This window comes from Blastomyces gilchristii, assembly GCF_000003855.2.
Source record: "Blastomyces gilchristii SLH14081 genomic scaffold supercont1.14, whole genome shotgun sequence".
In the NCBI taxonomy this organism is placed as follows: Eukaryota; Fungi; Ascomycota; class Eurotiomycetes; order Onygenales; family Ajellomycetaceae; genus Blastomyces; species Blastomyces gilchristii.
In genome coordinates, this window is record NW_003101669.1 from 625,828 (window position 1) to 650,123 (window position 24,296).

Below are 24,296 nucleotides of genomic sequence, written 5' to 3' on the forward strand. Positions count from 1 at the left end.
TAAAGATGAGAATGTTATTAAGATAAGTGAATATAAACTTATCAAGAAAATCTCAGAGTACTCAGTTGATATACTTCTAAAATATACTCAGAGTGTTAGCTAATTCAAAAGATGTGACTACTCATTCAAAGAAACTATATTATGTTCAGAATACTGTAAGCTATTCATCTTCTTCAGTGATATAAATCTTATAAAAAGTGATGATGATATCTAGTTTCATAAATCATTGAGCTTACTCAATACATGTTAGAATTTCATTGATAAGAGATAAAGAGTAACAGTTCTTCTTTATTAATCTATTCAGTTGTTGATAGTTTATACAGAATCAGAGTTCTCTGTCTGATTTCTTTGCAATAAGAATAGAAGCTGAAGTGAAGAAGTTGCTAATATATATAAATCTCTTATTTAACAGATTATTAAGTGTCTTTTAAAGAAGAAGAAGTGCATCTCAGAATATATTATAAAGAGAGTCTCATGATAATTCAGAATCTTTATTATTCTTCTTTTTCAGTATGATACTATAATCTATCTCTGACTCTTATAAGAGTAATAGATTTGTAACATTATCTTATCAGAAGACATCTAGATATTCATAATATTATTAAGAGAGTTTTGTACAAGAATCTGTTATTTTAATATGAGATAACTTTTCTAGAGCTCTCTTAATATCAGCTAGACTGATGCAGTAGATTATTATATAATTCTGTGATCAGTGATCTTATTAGTGACTTTATTAAAAGCTCTTTCAGAGTATTTTATAAGTATTAACAGAGATCTGAGTAAGATTCATAGTCTTGTAAATATCATTCTCATGAACTCAATCATTATTAGAGAATATTAAACTTCTGTTTTAAGTATTTAATAAGATATCTTATTCAGATAGTCAGAAGAGTTCTAGTATAAGATTATAATTAAGATTATTAACTTTGTATATACAAGTGTCTTCATATTAATATTCTCTGACATCAATGTTTAGTTTTATCATATAATGATTGCAAACATTTCTTAGACTATTAAATTCTACGAGAAGTCAAATTTTTGATAGGAAAATACACTGAAGATTACAGTGTCTTATAACTGATGATTTAATTATTACATAGTAATATAGATCACTGTCTATTATAGCTTTTATATTATACATGTTATTTATCACAGTAGATATAATAATTATATTCATTATCATTTTCTCTTTAAATTATTATTATCTGACTTCTTCAAGCTTCTACTTACAAGTTTGAGTAGAAGTTAATCTTTTCTCTATTTCATTGAAGTGTTCTTATAGTTATCATCTGAATCTTTCTCTAATATAATGTGATTAATGCAGACTGACACTGATCTTTTCTTTGAATAAGAAGATATATAGATTAATTAACAGTTGAAACTGATATGTTCTGATTAGTTACAGTTGATACATACTTCTTATTAATGTTAAACAGCTGCGATATCTCGGATCATTATCAAGCGCTCCACCACGAACTCGCTCAATTTTTCGAATAGGAACGCGCCGATAGATCCATCGAAAAGCCCTCGATCATACGAGCATTTTGACCCTATCGCCGACCGCATACCCCGTGTGGTGGTGGAGTTATCCAGCCAAACATGAACCAGACGTTGTTCGAAACTCCTGTGTGGGGTTATCCCCCATTCACCCCTACCACACCACAACCCCGGGCCAAATTGCCATGCAAATTGTAAGGCGAAGAGACCTAGCCATATGCATCAATCTTCTTAAGTTTGAAAGATCCTCAATCTCTCTATATATTATAGAAAAACCAACTTTTCCGAGTAAAATGCCCTGCAATGTGACCTCACATGATATCATGTGCACCTTATCAAAATGAATCCATCTGAACAGCCAGCTCTGCAGCCTGTACAGCTCTGATATTAATCTTCATTCTTTCCTTTACAGATGTTCTCTACTGTATTTACATTCTTTATACTCTTCTCCACATTCATTTCAATCTATATGTTCATTAATATACTCATTTCATGCACTGCTGCTCAGTGTGTGAGGATTCTCATTCGCTCAGTGCATTTGAATGATCTCAATTCAATGCATTGTTCTGTATATGCTCTACATGCTGTCAAGCTCAATGTTACATATATCAGTCATATTCAGTTCAAATCTCCCGCCCGTCATTGAAGGATGTAGCTGCTTTTATGCTTAACTCATAGCAAGTTAAGCTGTTACACTATGATACATGCTGTGAAGACTGTTCATCTCATCTGTTCTGCACTGTCAATTGTGTCTTCAAGAACTGCAATGACTGTCAGACTCTTAATCATGAATATGTCTGTGATGTCAAATATTATTGTTTAGCAGCTGCTGCAGCAGTTGCTGCAGCAGATAAGTCTGCTGATCATATATATATGAATTCACTGAAGCAGCTGACTCTTGATGATCTTAACACTTGAACTGACTCCACTATCTCTGAATCAGTTATTAATTCTTTAATCACTCAAAGTCATCAGTCTGTTCTCTGTAGCTTTCACTTCTACATCTGTCACTGTCAATCACTTAATTTTAACTGGATGAATATCTGCTGCTCTGTCTACAGAGCTAAGTATTGAATTGATAAATATATACACAGATTGTCAAAGACTCTCTCAGTGTTTTTCACATGATGTGTAAGAGATGCTGTAAGACTATCATCTGTCAGAGAACTCTTATCAGAGCTATATAAGCTGTTTAATGATAATACAGCTGATACAAAGCATTTCTGTAAGTATATTCAGAACTACAACTCTGCTCTGACATTTACATCTCTTAAGTACAAGCAGAATTCATGTCTGAGTTATCTAACTACTAGCAGTCTAGTGTTATTTCAAATATAGAGAGAACTCTATTATCTGTAAGAATTATTAGAGTCTGAGTCAGATAATGATATCTGTTTTGTACAAATATGAATTCACAATCTGTAGTTTGATACAGATATTGTAAATGATGCAGACTCTGTTATATATTCTAGCATATTTAATCATATCTGTATTACATTGCTTACTGTTTATTCATTTACTTTTTTATATTCTTCTATTATATTGTTGACTGCTAATGTTTCTAAGATTAACTCTTTTATTCAGCTTTACTGATCTGTATGAAAGATACTACAGAGTAGTTCTGCTATGTATGTTGATTTAAACTCTGTTATATAACTGAAGACAGACAATGATCACTGTCATGAGAATCTGTCTACTGTCTCAGAGATTGTAGTTGTTATATAGAATACTTCTAGCAGCACTCATCATTCTCATATCATTCTTCTGACACTATAACAACTCAGTGCTGACTTGAGTCTTACATATATTAACTCTCACAGTTCATTATATCTTTCACTGTATTACATTCTACTTTTTTCTTCAGAAGATCACAGCTGATATATTGATATAAACATGCTTACACATCTCTCACCTATCTGTAACAGCTCTGATGATGATGATGTTAATAATGCTGCTGAGAATGAAGATGAGTGTGACAGCTGTAGCCTGACTCTGCATATGTAGCATGCATATAATCTTTTTTAATAAGATGATGTTAACACTTCTCTTTTCCAGATCAGACATCTATTTCAGCAGTATTTAATTAATGTCTACACAAACATTGATAAACAGCAGCTGAATTGAGTTCACACTCATCAATCAGAAATTCATACAGATCAATATAGTGATCTATATGATACTATACAGACAGATGATACAGATTACAAGTAGCTTGATTACTATATGATATTATCTGCTTCTCATACAGACAGTGAACATTTTATGTATAAACTATTTCAGAATTCTATAATAATTGTCTTTAATTACAGATATTTAATTCTTTTCATTATATTCACAGCTAACTCTGAGTGAAAGAAGATTATCTATAAGTTACTCTCTGATCAGACTGCAGTGAATTATTCAGATTTGATTGTATATATTTTTACAATGAAGATTTTTCATTTTCTTAATATTCTTAAATTCAGACAGCTGTTCAGACTGATGTTGATCAGAATATGAATAATTAAGTATTAAAAATATAAACTGTCTTATATATATCTGTTGATCTGACTAGAGAACTCTGAGCAGTTTTTACAGTCTGAGACAATTGATGAGATTATATCTGCAGAGCTGCTAAGCACTGCTGAGAATATAGACAGATTGAGTGAATTGATCTATAAATTCATAATTCATGATTCATGTAATACTGACAGAGTGAGTCTCTGTCACAAGAATGACAGATGTATAAAACATTTTCTCAAAGCTTTTCAGAGTGCTACAGCTGTTGAAGAGAAAGACTATTCTCTGTACAGACAGTAGTATAATTCATCTATCTTCTTTAAATATACTGTTAATAACAGTGAGATTGTAATTAACAACTGATGAATTATTTTATACAATCTCTATCTCATTCATATATATAAAGTGCATATAAATGTTGAGATCTGCATCTTCATTAAAGTTATTGAATATATTAACAAATACATCTACAAGGGCCTGAACTGCACTATTCTTCATATTATTAGCTTCAATGATGAGATTGATATTTAACTGCACAGATGTTATATCAGCTCAACTGAGACTGTATGATGTATATTCATATTCTGTATATATTAGAAGTTTTCATCTGTTGAGATGTTATCTATTTATCTATCAGACTGTCAGATGATTTACTTCTCTGAATCTGAATATGAAGATTATAAATGTATGACTGATTATTTAATAAATAATATATCTAAGTTCATAGTATTCTTTATCTATAACTGTTTACATCTGAATGCTCAGTATCTCTATCAAGAATTTCTTCATCATTTTATTTGAAACAAATGTAATCAGAGGTGAAAGAACTGTGTGAAGAGAAGATCAGTTAATTATCTGTCTCATCTCAGTTTATATAATAATGAGATATTCTTTTTACAGCTGCTTCTTATTAATATACATGATTCTTCAAGCTTCAAGACTCTGTGAACAGTGTATGATGTTTGCTACTCTATATTTTATACAGTATGTCAGACACTTGATCTTCTGTATAATAATAATGAGTGAATTATTACATTTGAATCTGCTGTTGTATTTACAACTGTTTATTACATAGAGTCAGTATTCATCACTGTATTAATTCATAAGAATGTTACAGATTCATCTGTTCTCTGAGTATATTTTCATCATACTCTCTGTAATAATCTTCTATATTAACTGTATCAGATGAATTCAGACTGTGTTAATAATACTTCTTCAGAAGATTTATATTATAACTATAGTCTGTTTCTTATTCAGCAGCTTCTGTATGAGTTTGATAAGACTCTTACAGACTTTAATCTGTCTGCATGCAGCTCTGTATAAGATAATCTTATTAAAAACTAGCTACTTTTTAAGAAGTAAAACTACAATCTTATAGAGGAAATCATCACTGCAGATGCTCTGCAGATGCAGTTGAATAATGATCAATACTATGCATATGATTTAATTCTGGTCACAATAGAATTACAGCCATCTCACTATTTTATACAGAGTTCAGATAGTACTGATAAAACATTTCTTTACAGAGCTCTCTATAGCTGTCTACATGCAGGTGAAAAAACAGTTCTTTATATAACTTTCTCTGACATTGCAGCTGTTCTTTTACTATGTAGCAGAACAGCTCACTCATGTTTTATTATTCTGATTGAATTGAATGCAGATTTCATATCAAAGATAACTGTTCACAGTGAACTGAGTTATCTGCTACAGACTGTGAATTTGATTATTTGAGATAAGATTCTCATACAGCACTGCTATTATATGAAGATTGTTGATCATCTTCTTCAAGATTTACATTCATTAGATAAGCTTTTTAATGATATCTCTGTTATATTTAATAATGATTTTGCACAGACTCTATCTATTGTATTATATGATAGCTATACTGCAGTTGTTACAGCTTATCTACAGTGTTTATATATATAACAGTGATTAACTGTACTGTGCTTGATAAGATATATAAGACTCACTGTGAATAATGACAATGTGATATTTATAAATTGACTTGATTAAATATCATATAATTCAGACTGTATTGACTGTATTAATCTTTCATTATATATTCATTAAATCACTAACATCAGTGTGCTGTGTAAGAGAGTGTTTTCTACAGCTGAATTTAGAACTGCAGTAGTCTGCTTTAATTACTTCAAAAGCTATGTCATTCTCACTGTATTAAATCAGATTGTATTTTACATTAATGAATGAGTTATAACAGTTATATCAGAGAATATTCATACATTCTATACTACAGATATGACTTATACAGATGATCTGACTCTGAGCTGTAAGAAGTTCTTCTGTAAATATCTAACTGTTATTAACTATTCAGCTCTGTTATCATCTATATTAAGATTGAAAGTGAGTACTTCTGTTATACTTCTATATAATCTCTGATCATCTGAAGAGCTCTGTAATAGCATAAGAATAATTATATAGTAGATGACAATCTGTTTACTCAAGATAAAGATTATATTCAGTATATATAAGAGTTCAGTTCATATACTGTCATGAATTAATTGATATACTCAATCTATTGAGATTTTATTTAATATAACTTATCATTAGTTTTCAGTCTGTTCATGCTTTGCAATGATAATTAACAAGTCTCAGAGACAGTCTCTTTCTACTGTTGATATTAATCTCAGAAACCCTGTATTCTTATATAATCAGCTGTATATTGTACTTGCTCAAACTACAGATATTAGTCAGTTAACTGTTCTGCTGAATGAGAATGATAAGAGATATATATTAAATAAAATATATTCAGAGATTCTACAGTTTCTTAATGAATTCTTCTACTACTGCTGTTTTTTCTTCATTGTCTATAGAATGTTATTTTCAGATATTAAAATAAAGATCTTTAAATATGTAAAAAACTGTCATTTCAAATTGACACTAACTATTAAAAAAAAGAAAAAAGTAATAATATCTCATCAGGCTCATACAGCCTGTTCATATCATTTTCTATTTTTTGAATTTTTTAATCAGAGCTGTAATATCTATAAAGATGCTCTATTAACTGAGCTGAGTTATCTGTAACAGACTCACAGTCTCACTCTACTCTCTATATAAATACTTCATCTCTTTCTCTATCTTACAGAGCTGAGACATCTTTATCTACAGCTATAATAACTTCAACTTTATGATCTTACTGTCACTCATCTCATCATTCTTCTCTTCATTCTTCAGAGTTATAAATATTGTCTATTTCTTTTTAACTGAACTGAATGACTCAGCTGTCTGATCTGACTTTATACTAACAGTCTGCTTCTTCTTCTTTCTCTTTCTCTTCTTATTCCTCTCTATAGCAGTTATATTAACAGAGACAGCAGTCTGCTGATTCTCTGTTATTTACATGTCAGTATATACATTTTGTATATACATTTTACTAATGAATTTACATGCTGTAGAGATAATTTATTACTTATCAGACTGCAAGCTGCAGTGTTTACTTAGTAAATTATAGTGATAATTTATACAGACTCTCTTCAACATGTAAGAGATTATAATACACTTAATAAACAGATTATAACTCTTCTCACATGAGTCACCCAGTGAGATGACTTTGATATCACAGCTGTGAACAAGTGCTGATTCTATATTTATTATTCTTTTTAGCTGAGACTTAAAATTCTTCTTATACAGCACTATATCTCTCTTAAGCTTCATCTCTCACAGCTGTGTAATGACTCTACTGTCATTCTTAATAATCTATTCTATCAGCAGCTGTAGTCTACATTCAGATGTTCACATGTTGATGAGCTGCTGGCATGACTGCTGAAAGACAGGTGCAGGCGGGTTGATGATTATTATTATTATTATTCTTTCATTATACTCATATGCAAGCGAAGCTTATGATGAGTCCTTGCGTGATGTTAAATACAGGTCAAGTGTTAGTTATACAGGAGGAAATACAGGTGTTGAGACCATGTCAAGATAACAAGAACATAGGAAAATACAAAGGAGTGACAATTAGATACATGCGATAATAACTTCCCAGCCCAGGAACATAGAGCGATTCATTGGAGCGATTTGTACACCTCTGTATTTATTAGAAACCTGAGGTGCTTGAGTTCCAGATTTAATATATCCCTGCGGGTTTCGAACCCACGCGCCTTGGTTTCCCACGCCAAGGCGCTACCAGGTGGCCGCATTAACCATTCGGCCACCGGGGCGGCGGGTTGATGAGCTGCTGAGGCTGCTGAGAGTGAGACAGAGACAGGTTGACAAGCAGTGCAGGCTGCTGAGTCTCTAGAACTTACTGAGCTTGCTCTGTACTATTATTAACTGTAATTTCATTATTTCTGAGCTGTTTTTTTTTTTTTGATTTTTTAATAGTTCTCTACTTATATTCAGTCATTTTATCTGCTTTGATGTTTTGAAGATTGATAGGTGTAAATTATGATATTTCAAATGCTTACTATTTGATTGTAATTACTATATTCTCTATATAAGCTGTTTGATATTTAATTACATCTCACTTAGAGCTTCTACATTTACTCTACAACACTACTATGATATTATTCATCTTTTTCATCTATGTGATTGTTCTCTATTAATATATTAACAGTTGTGAATTACATGAAATTCATCTATATAAGTTATATGCAGTTGTTCATATCTCATTACATTCATCTGAGGGATTAAACAGCGCGTTTTTCAAGCTGAATAAGCGAGCGCAAGTGAGTGATTGAGGCTTGTCTGTAATTATGAAGATATCTGAGAAGTAACTTTCATAAAAACCCTGTCTATCTTTGATGTTTCAAAACATCAATGCTAAGTCTCACTCACATATCACTCTTCTCAATCTGGCTCACCTTCAGCAGAAAAATATAAAAAGATACCTTAGTAATAGTATCAGACATATAATCAATGAATATATCTGAAGTGTATTCTCTGTAAAAAACTCTCTCTGTCTTTGATGTATCAAGACATCAACACTAAGTCTCACTCTTGTATCACCTCTTTCAATCTGACTCATTTCTGGCAGAAAAATACAAAAAGATACCTCAGCAACTGTATTCAATACATAATCAGCAGACATAATAACTATAAAATTAGTATATCTCAAGATCTGACTGAGCCTTTGATCCCTGTACAGTGAGATATATTAAATCTAGTTTTAATATCTTAATATTCAATAGATTCTGTAAGAGATTAAGAACAGCAACACTCAATTTCTATTGAATTTGAGAATTAACTCTATATTAATATAATCATTGATAAAGTCTTCTATTTTGAGATATAAATAATCAGTTTCTCTACATTCTGCGGATAATATTTATATTATTATATAGAAATAGACTTATATTCTCTATAATATCAAGACTCTGAAGAGAGAAAGTCTTGATAGAGAGTATACAGTAGTATATATCTTAGCAGTTTCTATCTCATTCTTCTGCAGCAGTTAATATAAAAAAAAGATCTTAGAAATAGTTTTTTTACTTCTCTTGAAAAAGTAAGATGTTTTTCTCTGAATTTTATACAATATTCTTACAAAGAATTAAAAACAGAGTTATTTTCTATCATAATTTCATATTCTTTTAAGTAAGAATTACTTTTTCAGTGACTGAAGAGCTTTCATTAATACTTAATTCTTTTTTACACTCTTTATTAACTGATTTGAGTTGTACACTTGTTGTGTGAGAAGAATTGAATGATTTAGAATAAAATTGAATAGTTTTAATCAATTTCTCTGCAAAAAATTGATTTATTTTTTGTCAGTTTTTCTCTCAAAAACTGTTATATCATCTAATTTATTATCAATTGATATCATACTTTTTCCCACTGTATTTCAAGAAAGAGATTGTAAAGATTTTATTAATTTATCTTAAAAATCAATCTCAGTTTATTAGATTCTCTTCAAAAATCTAATCTAGTTGCTGAACGAGTGTGAAAAAAATCAGGTATTCTATACATAAAAGTCTTTTATTCTTCTTTTAAAACAGTCTGATCAACTTTTCAATTGAAAACAGACTTAGAAATCTCTTAATTGAAACAGTCTGATCAACTTTTTAAAAGAGTTCAATAAATATCTTAATTGAAATAGTCTGATTAACTTTTCATTGAGTGAGAATAATGAGTTCAAAAATACACTCAGTTAATGTGAAAAAAGATGCTTTCTCAAATGCTATTTCTGAGTTTGAAATTCTGAAGAGAAGAAAGATAGAAGAAATAGAGAAATAACAAGTTCTTGAAATACAGAAACTTGAAAAAGCAAGCAAGATTCTTAAAAAGCAGTGTCTGAGTGAGATGAATGAAGAAGTTCTGTTAATTCTTCATACTCAGACTAGATAACTACAGAAGATGATCAAGTTCAAACTTGGAATTTCAAACACAGTTCAAAAAACATTGAAAATTCCAAGTATAATTACTGACTCTTCATTTTACTCTTCTTCTTTTTGTACTTCTTCTTCTTCTTTAAATTAGAAGAAAACATATACTCAAGCAGCTGAATCTGCTGTTACTAAACCTGCTGTCTCAAAATATACTCAAAATCCTAAGAAAACTGAGAAGAATACTGCTCATACTTCTATTCATAGAAAAGTAGAGAAAAAAATGTAAAAAGAGAAAAACTTTCAAATCTTCAGAAATAGAAGACTTATTCTTAAAATCTTAAATCAGAACATCTTGCAAAGAAACAAGCTAAACTCAAATCTCATTTTCAGAATCAGAAATAAAATTAATCAGTAGTTTTTTTCTCAGTTGATAATTAATATTGAAGTTCAAAAATCAGTTATAGCTTCAATTAAGCTAGTCTTCTTTGAAAACTTCATCATTCTGACTACAATATCTGAATTCAGTGCAGAATTCCTTATTCAGAATGAGAATCTCTGAAAATTAGTAGTAGAATCTTTGTTAAACATAATAATTCTATCTGAGAGAGATGAAAAGTGAGATAAATTCATTCTTTATAATATTTCAGTTGAAATTTTTGACTGTGAAGAAGAAATACTACTTCTCAAAAATAAATTAGAAGAATACAACTCTATTCAACTGAGAAAAGAGTCTGTATAACTAAATTCAATTGAGTTCAGATAAAGCAGAAGAAATGCCTCTGTTCTAGTATATATAAAGACACTTAAACAGTTAAAGATCTCTGAAGTAAGAGTAGCAGGTTTGAAAATAAGAGTTCATAAATACAAAGACTCAAGAATGAATCTCAAAGCTTAAACACAGTATTCAAATCATCAGAGATATAAACACTTTACAATCTCTTGTTTTAGAGACTCAAAATGTGTATTCTGTGTCAGAGATCACAAAACTAGTGAGCATAAATGTGACATATGCTTAAAAAGAGATAAAATATGTTAATACACTCTACTTAAATGCTCTAATTGTAAAGAAAAATATATATCTAGCTCAAAAGAATGTATGTTTGCTTCAAGAACTCAAAAGAACTGAAGAAAAGATGAAGCTCAAAGTCAATCTAGAACTGAAGAGAATAGTCAAGTCAGTAAATTCACAACTGTAAGCTTAAAAAGAAGAAACTCTCAACTATCTAAATCTTCAATCTTCAATTCTTCAGCTAAATGTAAACAGAATTTGAATTCTCACACTTCTGTTAAGATTAGAGAATTGAGAAATGACTCTGATAATAAACTAGATATAACACAAGCAGTTAAGATTCCTACTTTTTAAAATAGTTATAATCTACTATCTGATGATAGTGATTAGATTCTACTCTATCTCTACTCTCTTTTAGTATGAATATACAACAAAAACAATAAAAAAAGTTTAAAAACTCTTCAAAAATCACATTTATTTTAAAATAATATGAATAGAAACTCAAATTGCATTTATTCTTATCTTCAAATTGTATTTGAATAAAAAGTTGATTTTATACTGCTTCAGAAACCGAATTTTGATGCTGAGTAAAAATACATTATTTCTCATTCAAGCTACTACACTACTGCTTTCTATTTTAAAAGTCTGAGATAAAGTCATGAGAAGTGATCTATGAAAGAAAGAGATTAAGATATTAATTTGATTCTAAGATTTAATATCATGTCTGACTCTGATATTCTGATGAGTGATATTATAGATAAAGAGAATGAGTTTGATACTATACAGCTTATAAATATCTATAATGAAAAGTCATTGAAGAAAAATAATAATATCTGAACAATTAATAGAGAATTTCTAAACATATCTTCATTAAGAAACTCTATAATTGCAGGAGATTTCAATACACATCATCTCTGATAAAATTCAGAATGCAAAAGAGCAGTAAGAGCTGATAATCTGATTAAATGAATCTTTGAGTATTCAATAGATTTAGTTAACAAGTCTGATTAACAAACATTCTTTAGAAAAGATATGAAACAGAAATCTATTATAGATTCAATCTTCATGTCACAAAATCTAATGAAAAAAAGACTTATAAACTGATTTATTAATTCAAATAAGACATCAGAATAAAATCATGAGATTATTCATTTTAATATTGAACTGAGTGAAAAATAAATAAGTGAAAATTCTCTTCTCTCTAATCAGTTTAACTTTGAAAAAGCTGATTAGAAAGCAGTTAAAGAAAGTATAAAACTGTTAAAATCTCAAAGACAGAGTGAGCTATATTGAAATCCTGATCAAGATATCTCAAATGAAATGCTTGAGAATAGAGTAAAGCTTATTACATCTATTATTCTAACAAGTGTTAGAGATAATATTTCAAAGAGAAAGTCTTCTGAGTATTCAAAATCTTGATAAAATGAGAATATCTTATCTAAAAGAAAACAATTAGCTACTGCTAGAAGAGATTGAAAGAATGATATAATATCTGATAAAGAGTTCAAAGCTGTCAGAAATGAATATTTTTCAGATATTAAAAGAGCTAAAACAGACTGCTGAAATAAATTTCTTAAAGAAGCATAAGAAAAGAAAGTTTTTAAAGCTTTTAACTATACTAAAACAAGAAGTATGGCAAAACTTTCAGTCTTAGAATATGAGTTTCAGAATGAATCATATACAGCACACTCTTTTGAGAAAAAATGTCAAGCTTTTATAAGAATTCTCTTTCAAAACTCATCAGATTCAGAGAAAGAGAAAGAGAATATATTACTTCTTAACTATATTAATGAAAATGACTGAAAATGATCTGATCTTACATAAGATGAATTAGAGTCAGCTATCTTCTCAAGATCAGTTAAAACTGCTACAGGGCCTGATTCAATTAATTACTTAATTATTCAAAATACATACTTCTACTTAAAGAATGAATATTTTGAGCTCTTTTTTAATCACTTGAAAAATGAATAGTATTCTGAATGCTGAAGAGAAGTTACTGAAGTGATTCTTATAAAATCTAATAGAAAAACTTCAATTTCTAAGTTATATAGAGTAATATCTCTATTGAACTGTCTAGAAAAGGTTTTAGAAAAGATAATAGCTACTTAACTATCTTTTATAAGCTCTATTAATAACTCTCTTTTATTCAGTGAATAAATGAGAGATAGAAAACAATGTTCTACAATTGACACTGTTCTCTCAGTTATTCATGATATTTAAATAGCAAAGTATGAAGATCTGTTCTCAACTGCAGTTTTTATTGATATAAAAGAAGCATTTAATCATGTTTCAAAGTCAAAGTTAATTCAGACTTTGAAGATGTTAAAACTGTCACTTTCTCTAATAAAATGAGTTAACTGTTTTATATCTAAAAGAATCATACAACTTTTCTTTGATGAAATAAAATAAGATAAGACTGAGATAAAAATAGAAGTACTGCAAGAATCTTCAATCTCACTCATTTTATTTGTAATATACACTGTATACCTATTCAAAAATTGAAATATGAAAATAGTGTGATCTCTGAGTTATATGAATGATATTGATCTACTCTACAGCTCAAAAACTATCAAAGAAAATTTGAAAGTGATTGAAAAAGCTGTAAATAAAATCTTTGTTAGAGCAGATATTAATTAAATTCAATTTAATATGAATAATACTGTGGCGGGCTGCGCCCGATCAATCATATAGACTATTTCGTTACACACCACAGATTTCAACCGCTCCGCCACGAACGCGTACGCTCCGATTCTTAGCCATTCTTGATCGCTCATCCTCGGCCACCACGAACGCGTATAGATTCTTCCGCTCTGAAGCTTCATCATGTACACCATCACATACATGTATAAATATTCACTTTGATTACTGATTCTCACACTTTCTCTTTCTTTTTCTTCTCTAACATTTTTCTCTTTGTTATATAAGACCTATTAATATAATACTGATCTATTCAGTATAGGCCTCTTATACTAGAAAAATGTTCATTATCTTCTTATGAGAAATGATTATTCATGCATCATCTTCTCATTGGAAACAATTATTCATTAAGAGATATTCAAACACATAACAATACATAAGAAAGAGAAACAGTTAAGTGAATACTGAGTTCTCAGATAGAAGCTTGCTCATCAGTCACTCTGATCTTATAATATGATTTTACAAGAGAATGTCAGTAAAAGGCCTGAGAGTTCTGACACTCAGTTGTATGAGATATTCATATAATTACATATCTGATAATTGATATAATCATGTCTAATGATAATATGAAACTCTCAAATATGAGCATAGATGTGATGTCACAGTGGCTTTAAACAATGTTAAAATTACAATAATAATAAATAGCTGATATACATGTAACTCAATAACACTAATATAAAGAGATTTAACAATTATCATAACAAGAAACTCATGCAATTTCAATATCTACAGAATTGAATATAAAAGTGCTGAAAGAATACTTAGATACTTCTATATATTTCAAAACTTTTAATCTCACTCTCTACTTATTATGAAGAATGGAAATGCTTACAAAACTGAGTGTAGATGAAGATGTTATCAGTTTATTAATTAATCAAGATTGATATATCAATGAACAATTGAAGAATTGTATGAAATAGAAATTTTATTCATGAATGAAAGCATGTGAATCAGCATTACAAACATCTGACAATATTATCAAATATCTTGATATTCTGTTCTGAGACACTGCTATGCAACAGAAAGTATTAAATTGATTACAGAGTATCTGACAGAGAAGCACTTCTCTTACAATATTCATTTCTGACTTCAACATCAAGATTCTAGAAGCAGGTGATCAATCTTGAGAGAATTGAATAAAGATTAGTATGCTTAAGAAGACATTAATCTTCACACTCTTACAGACTCTTGTAAGTATAGATAAAGATCAGACTTATGAAGGTTTCTGTACACAGCTTCAGACATTGAATGAGTGTCTTATCAAGCTCAAAAGTATACAGAACAGAGATACAAGATATTATACTTCAGTTATTCACACATCTGTGCTGAGAAATAATAATAATGATACAGATGCTGTAAACTGAGTAGACTTAAATATCTATGTATAAGCAAGAGTTTCTGCTGTCTGAACAGGCTTCTGAGTCTCTGAGATCACTTCTGAAGAAGTTGTCAATCAATGTTAATGAGAAGTGTGAATCAACTGTAACTGATCAGAGTATATTACTTTTAACTATCAATCAGCCTATGTATCTTCTTATTCAAAGAATGAATCAGTGTCTGTCTGCATCAATCACATTACATTAGAGAAGGATTTAAAAGATAACTATGAGAATATTCTGATGAAACAGGGAAAAGATTAGCTCCTGTTTAAATTTATAAACAGAAGCTTGAAGAGATCAGATGATAATAATTTGAAGAGAAAATAACAATAAATACAATTCTTGTATCTACTGTGATTAATAACATGTATAATATGAAAGTCATGATAGAAAGTAATCTATGTCACTATGCAATGATAAAATCTTCAGTTGTAAGATATCATAATCTTCAGTGTATTCTCTTATCAAAACTCTGACTTCTCACAGAATTTGATGATTTAAAAGATGTTTGTACTCATTACATGATGAAACTAAATATAGATGTGAGAGGACATCAATATGAAGATGTCTATATATACAAAGTTGATAATCTTGATTATAATCTTATATTAGAACTTGTCTGACTATCTGAATAAGACATCTTATTAAATACTTGAAACAGAAGCTTGATATTCTCTAATAATAATAGAATTCATAAAGATGATATTTACAAGACTATGAACCTTACACAGATCTCTGTCAACACTTATAAAATACTCTGAAAAAGAGGTCATCATCAAAACTGCTGACAGAGTCACTGATAAGATTATTAATAGCAGAATTATATATCAATCTATTTCATCAGTCTGACTGATATTAAAAAGACTCTAGAAAAGTTATTCTGTGTTATAATAACAGATTCTCATACAAAACTCTCTTAATAATATCATGAATATCTAGATGTCTTCTGACAAGATAATAATGTTACAAATCTACCTCTCTTATAAGGTTTAGAAGTGAATCACAGTATCAGATTGAAAAAGAGAGACAGTAAGAACTCTGAATTATTATAAGACTCTCTTTATAATATATTCTGAGATGAACTTCTTCTTCTTCAAAAGACACTCAATGATCTGTTGAATAAAGAATTTATATATATTAGTAACTCTTCTACTGCAGCCTCTATTCTCTTTACAAAGAAACTGAGTGAAGAACTTCAGTTCTGTGTGAATTATTGAGAATTGAACAGATTAATAAAGAAGAACTGTTATTCTTTATCTCTTATTAATGAAACTCTAGCTTGTATTGAACAAGCTCAATAATTTACAAAGTTAGATGTCATTACTGTGTTTTATAAGATCTGTATCACTGAAGAAGATGAGTGACTTACAATATTCTAAACATGATATGATCTCTTTGAATGAGTAGTCACACTCTTTGAACTGATTAATACTCTCAGTATATTTCAGAAGTATATTAACTGAGCACTCTGAGACTTTCTTAATGAATTTGTATCTGTATATCTTAATAATATTCTCATCTTCACTAATGAATTTAGAAAAGAATATCAAGAACATATGTGAAAGATACTATAATAACTATGAAAAGCAGAACTGCTGATAGATATACACAAGTGTGATTTTGAGATTAAAAGTATAAAATATCTAGACTTTATTATAGAAGCTGATAAGAAAATCTGAATGAATTCTGAGAAGATCTCTGCTATTCTTGAATAAGAGATTCTATGCACTGTGAAAGATGTACAGAGCTTCATCAGATTTACTAACTTCTATTAGTGATTTATATAAAACTTCTCAGATATTGTGAGATTACTTACAGAACTTACTAAGAAAGACTCAGTATTTCAATGATCAGCAGATGCTGAAGCTGCATTTATACAGATAAAGAAGATATTTATTAATATCTCTCTGCTAATAACATTCAATTCTGATTATAAGATAGTTGTTAAAGCGGATTTCTCTGACTATATTATATAAGAAGCTATATTATAATATAATAATGAAGATGTCTTATAATTATACATCTTTCATGTCTAAGAAACTGAGTTCTGCTGAATGCAACTATGAGATCTATGATAAGAAACTTTCTTATGATTATATACTATTTAGAAGAATAAGACTCTGAACTCTGAAGTGTCTCTGAATTTAAGATAATCATAGATTATAAGAATCTTAAGTACTTTATAACTATCTATAAACTCACTGAATGACAGATATAATAATCTGAGTTCTTAAGCTGCTTTCATTTTATAATACACTACTGCTCTGACAGTCAGAACTCAATGATAGATGCTCTCTCATGATGAGAGTAAGATATATCATCTGATATAATAGATACTTACTGAATGAACTGAGAGCATCAGCTCTTGAATCTGAAGATATTAGTTGATTAAGATGAAATAGCTCATGACACTATACATGCTTCTCTGCTTAGAATACTCTCTCTCTGAACTGTTACTGATACTGACACTGATACTGACACTGATATCTCAACTTCTTTTAAATCTATACTGAATGAATTATAACATGTAACAGCTCAAACTGATGAACTTCTCTAAGCACTCACTGAAGCAGTATATCAAGAAGCACTCTGATTTCTCTCAGAACTATGTATAAGAACTGACATCTCAGAATGCTTAATTGATGATAATAATACTCTACAGTTTCATAAACAATATTGAGTTCTTTACTCTGAACTCTTACATACTCAGATAATACAAGAGATGTATGATTTATATATAATTAGTCACTCAGATTATGAATAATTATACTGAATAATCTCTCAAGAGTTCTACTAATCTGAGATATTAAATAGTATCAGACATTTCATTTGAAACTGTAATCACTGTTCTTCTATCATCTTGTGAAAGAACTATAGAAAAGATCTACTAAAATCACTTAATATTTCTGATAGAATCTGATAAGATATGATAATTAACTTCACTATTAATCTCTCTAAGAGTAAGAATTATAGAAATATTCTGATCATTGTAAACTGATTGAGTAAGAGTGTAATATTGAAGTCTTGTAATAAGATAAATATTAAACAAGTTACTAAAGCTTTTCTACAGAGTCTGTTCTATCAGATATATAAATTACTGAGATTCATAGTATTAGATCAGTGTCATCAATTTACAAGCACTCTCTGAACAAGAATCTGTTAAGTTCTTAAGATTATATACTATCTATCAACTGTCTATCATTCTGAGACTGATGATATGTCAGAATGAATAATTCAGACTATAAAGAATTATCTTTATAAGTTTTACAATCACTTATAAGATTATTGATATAATCTGTTTCTATATATAGAGATTGCTATCAATGAATAAGATACTGTTTTAACAGACATAAGTCTGTTCTTTCTTATATATAGTTATTACATGAAAGTGTTGAATCTTCTAGAGATCACACAGTTCACACTGAACCTCTGCAGTTTAATTCAGATCACTGATAATATAGTAATAAAGCTCTGAGATACTCATAACTGAGCAGAGATCTTCATAGTAACTATAAAACAAGATCAAGAGAATTAAATTAATGTTTATTAAGACTTCACTGAACAATATAAGATAGAAGACTTGATATAATTGAATCTTAAGAATATACAGATCACATATTCATCTTATATACTGAATTACTGCTACATCAAGTATAAAGTAATAGAAGTTTTAGATAGTCATAACTACTGTCTTAACATATTATCAGAAATTCATGATATCTTTTATACAAGCTTGCTTCACTGCACTATCACTGATCTATTCTCTTCTCAACTGACTTCTGACTGACAGCTGTCAGACATCATAGAAGAAGATAATGAGCTTGAGTGAGAGATTGAGAATATTCTTGATAAGAGACCTCACATCTGCAGCTGATAATATCTCATGAAATGAGTCAGCTATAATCAACTGATCTGAACTCTGAGTTTCATGCTATCTGAAACAGCAGCTCTTGATCAATGAGAACTGCTTCTGAAAGAGAGAGGCTAATGTAATGAGCTGCGCTCAATCAATCATATAGACTATTCTGTTACACTTCACAGATTTCAACCACTGTGCCATGAACATGTACACTCTGATTCTCAGTCATTCTCAATTGCTGATCCTCAGCCACTATGAATGTGTATAGATTCTTCCGCCCCGAAGCTCCATTACATACACCATCACATATATGTATAAATATTCACTTTGATCACTGATTCTCACACTTTCTCTTTCTTTTCCTTCTCTAATGTTTTTCTCTTTGTTATATAAGACCTATCAATATAATACCGATCTATTCAGCGTAGGCCTCTTACAAAAACTGAGTTAATTCATTTCTTTTCTAGATTCAATGAGCAAGAACTATCTCTAACTCTTTTAAATAGAGAGATTAAACCCAGTTTAAATGTCAAATGATTAGAAGTATGGTTAAATTTCAAGTTGAATTTTAAATATTATATTCAACAAAGAACTGTTAAGGCAGAAAGACTATTGAATAACATAATCAGACTATTAAATACAGAGAGAGATCTATTCTTCCAGACTATGAGACAGTTATATATAGCCTGTATTACCTCAGTAGCTGATTATGAAGTTCAAGTTTAATGAAATAATCAAGGAAATTTCACTGAACTCTTTCAAAGTCTGTAAAACAGAGCTTTGAGAAGAATTCTGAGAGTATTCAAATCATCTTCTATTAAAGTAATAGAAATTGAAGCTTCAATTCTCTCTTCTGCTATTAGATTTGAAAAGGCCTGTATAAACTATGCTCTGAGAGTTATAAAGATGAGCTCAAATCATATAATCAGAGATAGACTGATCGTGTGACCGTGTCTGAGACCAGGATCAAACTTTACAGTTATTATATTGCCTAAAAGCATTACTTCTGATCATTGTTTATATTTATCACATTGATCTCAAATCACATTATTTTAAATATTAAAGGTCTCAGATTCACTTTTCAAATAAAAATCTGATTTCAGATAAAGAATATATTTAAATTCTTAGTTATATTTTCATTCTGATCTCATTATTGAAAATGATATTAAATGAGATTATGAAATTATTTCTCACTTATATAATATCATAATATAGTGCTCATTTGTTGAAAATTTAATAGAGAGTATTATTAAATATCATTACTTTTCTGAACACAGATTATAATTCATATAATTTTAATTATGAAAAAAATATAAAATACAAAAAAAAACAAAAAATAAAAAACAAAATAAAAATAAGAAAAAATCACAATGAAAAAAAAAAAGAGAAAGAAAAAAAAAAGAAAAAAAAAGAAAAAAATAAAAAAGAAAAATAAAAAAAATCAAGATTGCAGAGTCACAGTATTCTTAAAATACTCACTTTTCAGAGTCTTTGCAATATTTATTATCAACTGTGTATCTCTTACAGTGAGAATAACACAGCTGTAATAAGTTATTATCTTAACATTATCTAATAAATAATCAGTATATATCTGTATAAATGTGAATAATTAGAAAATATACACTTAAAAAGTGTGATCAGAGTAAACTCTGCTGTCACTTGAATAATATCAAGAGTAGAATACTGAAATCAATGATTTCTCTTATTAATTGTATAAATAAGATATATAAAGATGATCTTGAGAAATATAAGATCTTCTGACTTCTGATAAAAATGAATCTCATGAAGAGACTCTATTTTTATAATATCAGAGACTGAGTGTTATTAAAAAGTGTTACTTTCATATAATGTACATGCACTTACTACAGTAATTCACTCTCTGTATATATAGTTAAGAGTTATAACTTTCTTATACTGTATAACTCTTTCTGAGATGCTGCTGTCAGTTTGTAACTCACACAGTCTCTCAGTTCAGTATATACTGTATGTATACAGTTCTATATGCTGAAGCTGTATTGATTATTATGATCTGACATGATACTTACTTTTCACAGGCTATGTTTCATTTGATGAGAGGAAAGAAAGATATAACTGTTGTTTTATTAAAAGAGAAATGAATAATTAGTATTATTGAATATAACTTAATTCATCTGTATTTAAAATTTGATTAGTCTATACTCTTCAATTTGAGAATTTCTAGAAGTGTTTTAATCATTTTCATATCATCTTGAACGTAGTGATGAGTTGAAAAAGAAGAGAAAGAAGAGAAGAAAGAAATAAGAATAACTTATCTTTATAATATAAAAATAGAGAATTACTATAATTATTCTTTCTAGTAACAAAGATCTGTTTTCTGCATGTATCTCTAATATAGATTATATAATAACTGTATATAAAGAATATCAATAGTATTATTATTATTATTCTTCAATTATAGATGTATGCAGTCAGAGACTATGACATTTACTTGAGAACCTTTAGATCTCAGAGTTTTTCCTATATCTATAGATTTAACTATTATACATTTATCAATTTCAGATATGTAAAATCAGAAAATTCCAGATCAGAATATAAAAACTGTTTATAAATTGCAGTATATCAACACCTTCTGATACTTTGAAATCATTTGAAAATATCATGACAAAGAAAAAGAGAACATAGTCTTAAAGATAGACACATTAAGTAGATAGATAGAAAAGAACAGAAAGAAACAAGTACAGTAAAGAGAGACTATAACAAAATAAAATTATTAAAAGATAGTATATAGCTGTTTTAACAGACTATATCTAATCAATTTCCATCTTTTCATATTGAGATACTTCTGAATTCAGCTATTTTCTTGTAGTGGCTTGAGTTTCTGAAAGAAAGTCTATTAAGTATTTAATTCCTGTCTCAGTTGAGAATAATAACCTCATATTTAATTGATTGAAATCATACTTCTTCTTTAATCTGACTCTCAGACTATTATATAATGCACAGTGTATTACAATATACTCAGAATTCTCATTTACATTGCAGAATGAGTATTCTATTGAATCAAATCTATCATTAAATCTTTGTATGTAAGATTTGAAATAGCCATGTTCTAGTTTCAGCTGTATTATAGATGAAAATATTTTCTTTTTACATTTAATTAAACAAGATTTTCACTTAGGTTTTATTTCAAATCTTGAATAATGTATACTCTTCTTTTGTTTCTACCAGCTTTCATTTCACTTATCTAAACAAGATTCTTTTATTTTTCTCTTTATAAAAGATCAGGACACAATTTTTTGAATAGATCTGCTTAATTCTGAACTCTTTTTTACAGCTGAATCAGCCAATTTATTGTCATGAATATTTATATGAGCAGGAACTCAATGTAGATGAATTATCAGTTTTGATGTTCTTCTCTTTTGAATTTTCAAAACAGAGTTTAAAATCAGTTCAAGATTCATTTGATCATTATGAATCTGACTCTTTCTAAGTCTTTTTAAAGCAGCTTGACTATCAGAGAATATTCATGTCTCTTTCAAACTATTTCCTCTTTTATGAGATTTTATTTCAATGAGTTTGAAAGCTTTCACTATTGTAAATAGTTCAGCATCAAAGACTTCAGATTCACAGCCTAAATTTCAGAAATCTGAGATAAAATTGATATTATCTTCAGTATAAGCAATGCCTGCGCCTAATCTATTCAAATTCTCATTTTTTGAGTCATCTGAGTAAATCAGAATAGAGTCTTTTATATTGATTATAGAGATCTTCTTCAAATGCTGTTCATATTCTCTTTCTTTAGATAGTTCACTTATTTATAAGTCTATGAGAGATTTCAGCTTTTCTCTTCAGAGAGATATCTTCTCATGATCAATTTTCTCAACATTTAATGTAGAAAATTGATTCTTAATAAGTGAACATAGTCTATACAGTTGAGAGGGCATTTTATTTAAAGCATTATTCACATTTCAATCAAGAAATCTATTTCAATTCAGTTCATTTCCTGAGTTAACTGATGAAAATGAAGAAGAGACTCTTTTCTGATTATATAATTTACACTCATCTTCATGACTCTCAGAGTATAGTTTATACAGGCCTTTTCAAATTGAATAGCAGAAGGTGAAATTGAAGCTTCAATTTCCATTGCTTTAATAGAAGATGATTTGAATACTCTCAGAATTCTTCTCAAAGCTCTGTTTTATAGACTTTGAAAGAGTTCAGTGAAGTTACCTTGATTGTTTCATCAAACTTGAACTTCATAATCAGCTACTGAGGTAATAGAATATCAATAGTGTATATATTGAATAAAGATAATATTACTATGCAATACTGTAGTCATTTCTATATATCTCTGAAAGCTATTAATAGTTTCTTTGTCTCTTTATATTTGATAAGTTAATAATATATTCTGATACACTTTCCCTTTCATCATTATCATCATTATTATTATTATCATCATCATCACTATCATCATCATCATTATTATTATTATTATTACTATTATATCATTGCTAGCTGTCTTCTCTGTCTTCACTCTCTCTTAACACTTATTAAAATCAATTATATCATTCTTCTTTAAATATTCTGCAGTCCTGCGGATCATCAAGGTATATAAGCATCATCACAGATTGAAGAGAGAGAAGAAGAAGGTGTTTAAGTATAGAGAGATAGATTGTAAGATATATTATAATGCCTTGAAGAGACTCTGTAAGAAAGTAGAATGATAATGATTTTAAGTAACACTTCTGATAGATTTAGACTGAACTAAGTATAGAAATAATACAGATGACACTGCTTATAAGAGATTGAAAAAGAAGACAGTGAAGAGTCTTATACAGTAGTGATAAGACTAGAAGAAGTTCTGAGAATGATTTAAGATTGAGATGAAGAGAGAGAGAAAGAAGAAAAGTATTATTATAAATAAGCAGTGACAGAAGAAGATTAAGAAGATATTAAAGTAGAAGATAAAGAAGTCAAAACTGATAAATTTTTTATTAAGAGATAATGATTTTTGATAACACTTCTGTTCTCTAATTGATTAGCAGGAGCTGACAGAGAACAAGGAAATTGAGGCCTTGTTCAGATCTTAAATATGCTTC

The 24,296-nt window shown here is 29.0% G+C and overlaps 1 pseudogene across 1 annotated transcript; it reads right to left on the minus strand.

The window, feature by feature from the left end:
• Positions 1-8,086: 8,086 nt before the first annotated feature.
• On the minus strand, positions 8,087-8,174 carry BDBG_17412 (annotated as a pseudogene). Its single transcript has one exon. The product of its transcript is annotated as a tRNA-OTHER (tRNA).
• Positions 8,175-24,296: the final 16,122 nt, after the last annotated feature.